At 43.3% G+C, this 5485-nt stretch overlaps 1 long non-coding RNA gene across 5 annotated transcripts; it reads right to left on the minus strand.

Annotated features, from left to right (window-relative positions):
• Positions 1–231: 231 nt before the first annotated feature.
• Positions 232–4674, minus strand: LOC124679021. 5 transcript variants are annotated; one of them, XR_006994761.1, is made up of 8 exons: positions 4530–4674; positions 4335–4384; positions 3773–3955; positions 3545–3684; positions 3079–3202; positions 1445–1746; positions 773–1339; positions 232–694 (listed from the first exon to the last, which is right to left on the minus strand). It is a non-coding gene; the product is annotated as an uncharacterized LOC124679021 (long non-coding RNA). The 5 variants fall into 5 exon arrangements; XR_006994759.1 differs by having other exon boundaries at positions 233–694; positions 773–919; positions 1130–1746; positions 4530–4673; XR_006994758.1 differs by having other exon boundaries at positions 233–694; positions 773–1535; positions 1665–1746; positions 4530–4671.
• Positions 4675–5485: the final 811 nt, after the last annotated feature.

Raw genomic sequence — 5485 nt, forward strand, 5'->3', positions numbered from 1 at the left:
CAGATGAGGAATTTATTCGGAGGTCCTATATGTTGTGGAGTCTTTTGTCTATTCGCTGCCGCGACAGGGTTTTACCATAGATCTGCTACCCGTGGCTTAACATTTCAAGAGTGATGTATCTAAAGTAAGACATAGCAAATTAATTCGTGATTGTGCTTGCTGGAACTGATTCGAGAACTATGCACCCCTAATAATGCTAATATCTAGGATGTAAGCACAAAATTTCCTCACTTCTGTAGTAGTCTTTACTCTTTTATTTCTATAACAACAATGCTATCCGAAAAACAAAATTAACCCACTCAACTCTTAATTGGTGTGAAAATCGATCATGGTCATCAACCAGAAATGCAACATACACACTGATAAGGTGTGCTATAGTTGCCATGATCCTGACAACATGTCCAGGGCCTTACCATAGTAAGGCAAACATATGTCTAAATGAGCTGAATATCATTTCAGTGCTGGCACATATCAAACCCATGGCCTTTTGTTTGTAGTAAAAGTGATTACTTCTGGATCTACATGCCCATTTTTCTCCGACTCAACATGAAACCAACTACTGATGAAAAATATATGTAATATAACTACACTACCATCTAAATAGTGTTTACTCTTGTAGGTAGCTTGAGCACCGGACATTTGTAAACGTCATATGCAGACATCTGAATGTAGCTGCTTGAGCATCATTTTGGTCCTGCAATTAATCTTGAACGATCAACTCATGTTTTGCCTGAACCAGTGGATATGAAGATGTTAAATAACACATACAAACCTAACCACATCAGTACAAAGTCAGAACACCCTTTATCCAGTACTGACAATACTTGCACCTCAGTTTCAGTCATCTGAACTCTCTAGGCACCAAAAACTCCAATGCAAAAAGGACAGGTAACTTGATGCTTTCAATAGAGAGTGAACCCTAGAAAAAAACTGTGTTAGTCATTTAAGGTTGACCATATGTTCTAATTGTTGCAATTATTTCTAAAATCTTGTGTGCTTTCCATGCAATATTTCTAAAATATTGCACAACAACAATTTTTGAATGTGTTAAGAAAAATATTTATGTAATTTCGATCTAGAAATTAAAAGTCGGGTTTCAAAGATCCAAACTGAGTATATTCAGGCGTACATAGATTTCTGTTTTCGAAGTCCGTACTGAAGCATACAGATGACCCTCCCGATTAGAGCCCATCCTGACATGGATACTCCATACAGTACTCTAAGACTGAATGTGGTAAGCAAATTATGTTGAATAAGCTGAATGTGGCAGCATGCTTCAGTATAGAACGGCATATACACTTCTGAGCAGAGTGGGCAGTTGGGAAGAAAATTAAGCATCCTAAACAAAGTCATAAGGATATGTTGTCACAGCTATGGCAGGCAAGGCACAGGTTCAGAAATATAACTCTTAAAGTGACAGTAAACTTTATTCAATTTCTTGTACTTTCTCTGTAGGGGAATCGATGTAGTATTATTTGTGAGTGAAACATCCTGAACAACACCCGTGCAAAAAGAAACATGATCTACAGCACGACCTGTTTTGAGAGACAAAGTATTGACGAATCTTAGAATAGAATTTTGATTAAATGAAAAGAAATGAATAGCAGCATTTTCAATTTCGTAACATATGGGAGCATTTCTTAAAGAGTAGTGATTATACGAACATAAATCGGAGGCCCTTTACACTGTACTATCCTTTTTGAGATGGCTTCAACGTACCTTCATCTTTGATCAGAATCAGAAGAGCTGCATAGTTGTGAAGAAACAAAAGAAAAATCTCAGGTAATAAAGCAACAACACAGTACCACTGAATGGTCTTCAATAAAAAATGGACTGAAGTCTAAGAGCATTTGCTGGAACCTAGAAGCTAGAGCATTTGCTGGAACCTAGAAAAATGAGATTTCCCTTTGTATGGTAACATCACAAAAGATGGGAAACACTGCCACAAATGATGGGAACCTCTCTATCAGTCTGTGGAAAAGAAGAAGGGGCATAGCTGATCAACCAAACACCCAGCAAATTTTGTGATATTTGGTTGATCAAATTATTTATTGAAGCAAAGTAGGTGACATAAAAAAAAAATCTCTTTACAAAGAAAGTCATATTCGACAATAGACTGATATTTAGCACCTGAACCTCATTGAGTATTTAGTGATTACATAATAATGTTGATTCATATCCAGGTTTTAGCATCCCCAACCTCACTGAGTAATTACATATTTTCTTCAAGAGTAGCATGATGCTTATCATCCCAGTTATTTCTTCATTATCTTTCATCAAGCTAACTGTTTTCTTTGTCATTCTACAATCTAGCCATTTCGTATCCTCTATCAGTATAGTTACATCTTCACTGTCCTTCACCAACTATGTCAAATCTCCCTCAATTAATTATTTTTCTCTTCATATTTAGCTTCTCATTTGTAGAATAGAACATATTACTTTAGACAGGACATTATGGATTGTAAGCGTTAATTGCTTATTTGCAGCAGCTAAGAGTCTCTACTCTCCCTGCTATGCATAAACTACTACTTCGACGAACTTCTCAATACAAATACAGTCAAAGCTTCAGTGCATTAATTACTTAAGGGAACGTTCATCTTTTGAGAACTGAAAAGGCAAGGAAATAAGTGGCAAGCGTTGTCTTTCTCATGGTCAGCCAAATCAATAGATCCTATTTATTAACGTCCCCAAACAATGCTAATCATTTAGAAACATCGGCGCTACTTACTTATCTTACAGGTCAAGATGCAGGCATGGTCATCCGAGAGAGACAGAGTGAGAGCGTAACTACAACTTTATCATGGGAGCATGAACGATCGATTTTCTGAAGTACGTCAAAACACAAAGATTTTTGTAACAGTAGGGGGACAAAAGAAGTCAATGTATCGTGTGTGTTTTCCCGTGAGGGATTTTCTACCAATGTACCATACAAAGTAGTTCTTTGGAACACTACATAAATCTTAAGAATGGACTCCGTATCACACAGTGCAGTATTGATTATGGTCAAAAAAAAACTATGCTGGACCAAGCTGATATTTAATACAGTATACTTGTAAAGGAATATATGAGAAAATTCACCTGATTCCAATGATAATCTTTTGGAAGGCGCAAATAACTTGACCCTGATAATGACCATGGTTTTTCTGAGACCAAATCAAAGCTTGGACATTGATCTGTTGATTTCATCCTTCTATCTGGTTGCCTGCACAGAGTTTGAAGCCAATATTCCGAAAATAACATAAATACTATTGCATTCGCCTCCTCTGAATATGAACATGCAAAGCGTGTGAAGGGAAAGATATCAGTACGTATGGGTAATCAGCTAAACAATGGTTCTCTGCTCAATATGTATGGTGGCATCCCTCGTTTTTCTTACTGTTGCATTGTCATCTTTATAATTTTTTGAATGTAGTGCTAGTTAATACTCATGTACACATGTGTACATCAATAGCAATCTCATTTTGCAGTCATAAATATACGGAATGCTAATCAATTTTTCCACTGAAATTGTGCAAGGAATGGGTAAGGCTGAACCATCATTTACCTGCAATGCCTTCGTGATATGTCTCTATGGCAACATTCTGTCATTTGAAGGAAACCATTAGATGCAAATATCTGAAACACTCGCAACATTTCTCCGCAGCAACATTCTGTCATTTGCAGGAAACCATCAAATGCAAATATCTGAAACAAAGGGCAAAAAGTTAATACAAATTCATGGAATGCTGGATATCTATGTCAATGAAAAGATGTACACAGCAACAGCCTCTACCACGCTGGAGGGTGGGAGCACCCTGAGTTGAGCAGGAAGAGCGACACACGCGCGGAAAATAATGCGATGGTGCGGGCGTAGCTAGCCGCGGGGACACAGGCGCTCAAAATAGCCTGGAAGCGTAATTGGTGAGGGCCTCGGCGGGAGGCACAGCACAGACTACTGGCCACAAGCAGCATTTACCTGTCAAGCCAAAACATCAAATTCATTTGACCATATGTTTGAAATGAATTCTGGTGTATATATAGATGTATAACCAAGGGGCCAATCAGAAGTCTATAAAAAGGCACATGCAAGATTGAATCCCTTAGAAAGAGAAGATTTTTTGCCAAAAGCGAAAAATCATGACTTTGAATGTATCTCATGAGTTAATGAGAACAAATATACATACGTCATAATCTCAACCTAGGTTAATTTGGAAATGTAGTAACCGAGAATTGTCAAATAATTTAACAATTATAAGGAATATGAAGCTGATCACCTTAAACAACCATTTGTGAGTAAGAATCATTCCAAGCAAGGAGAACTATGTACTTAAGATACAATCAATCATGTAGTATACCTTCTGTTGTGGTGGCAGTTCATCCAGAATTCAGCGGACACCTCAGATAACTGAAACAACACAGAGAACCGACAATATCAGGCAGTCGTTGTTGACGTGAGCTGAACAGCAGGCTCCTCAGGTCGAATCTCCATGGAGGAATCAGCCACACACATACACACATATCGAACGGACAGGAAACTGAACGGAACTCACCAAATCCACCTCCATGACCACGAGGTCTGACGCGGCCGCCCAGGCCATCCTGTTGGCGTCCGGCGGCACAAGCACCGCGCGGCTGCTTCGTCGACGGGGCCGACGGCGTTCCGCAGGAGGACAGGCACCGTGGCAGCAATCGGTGCGTGCCTGGTCGCGGCCGTCTCAGCCACAGCGGTGACCGGGGCGCGCCAAGCACTGGCAACGAAGACGTTCACAATAAGGGAGTCACCGTGCCAAGCATTGGCAACGAAGACGCTCGCGATTAAGGATTTGAAAAGCCAAGAACTCACCAGCCAGGAGAGAGGAGGGCACCGACCCTTGGAAGGGAAAAAGCTCCGGCGCGGCCTGCCGGTCCACCCGCGCCTCTGACTCCCGCGCCGCTCCCCTCCGGCTCGCTGCTGTGCCGCCCTACGCCCTTGCCGACTGCTCTCGCCGCGCCGCTGCGGCGACTCCGCGTCCGGCTGGTCCGCCTTACTACGCCTCCAGCACCGGCGCGGCGGCGCCCCACTCCGGCTCGCGCCATGGTGTCGCCGCCGCGTCTGGCCGCCGCCGCCCCGGCCTTGCGTCCGCTCCTCAAACCCATCGCCGTGTACCCCGTGCCCCGTCGCGCCTGACCACGCCACCAGCTCGCCGCCCCATCCCCCGCGCCAGACCGCGCCGCCTGCTCGACGCCCTCCAGACCGCGCACCCGCCGCCGCCCCTGGCACGCGTGGCCACGCGCCCGGCCGACGCCGCCCCAACCGCCCGCCCGTAGCCCGGCCACGCGCCCGCCGACGCCTCTGCAGCGCGGGATGCACGCCGCCCGTGCCTGGCCAGGGAGAAAGAGAGGAGAAATAGAGCTTTTCTTTTTTTCTTTTTTTGGTCTCGTGGTTGTTTCTGAGAAACCAATCGATGATGGGCCCGCACCGCTTTGACCACCGCTGAGGAGAACCACACATCGATAGAAGCAGAAA

The sequence above is a fragment of the Lolium rigidum genome, chromosome 7, assembly GCF_022539505.1.
Source record: "Lolium rigidum isolate FL_2022 chromosome 7, APGP_CSIRO_Lrig_0.1, whole genome shotgun sequence".
In the NCBI taxonomy this organism is placed as follows: Eukaryota; Viridiplantae; Streptophyta; class Magnoliopsida; order Poales; family Poaceae; genus Lolium; species Lolium rigidum.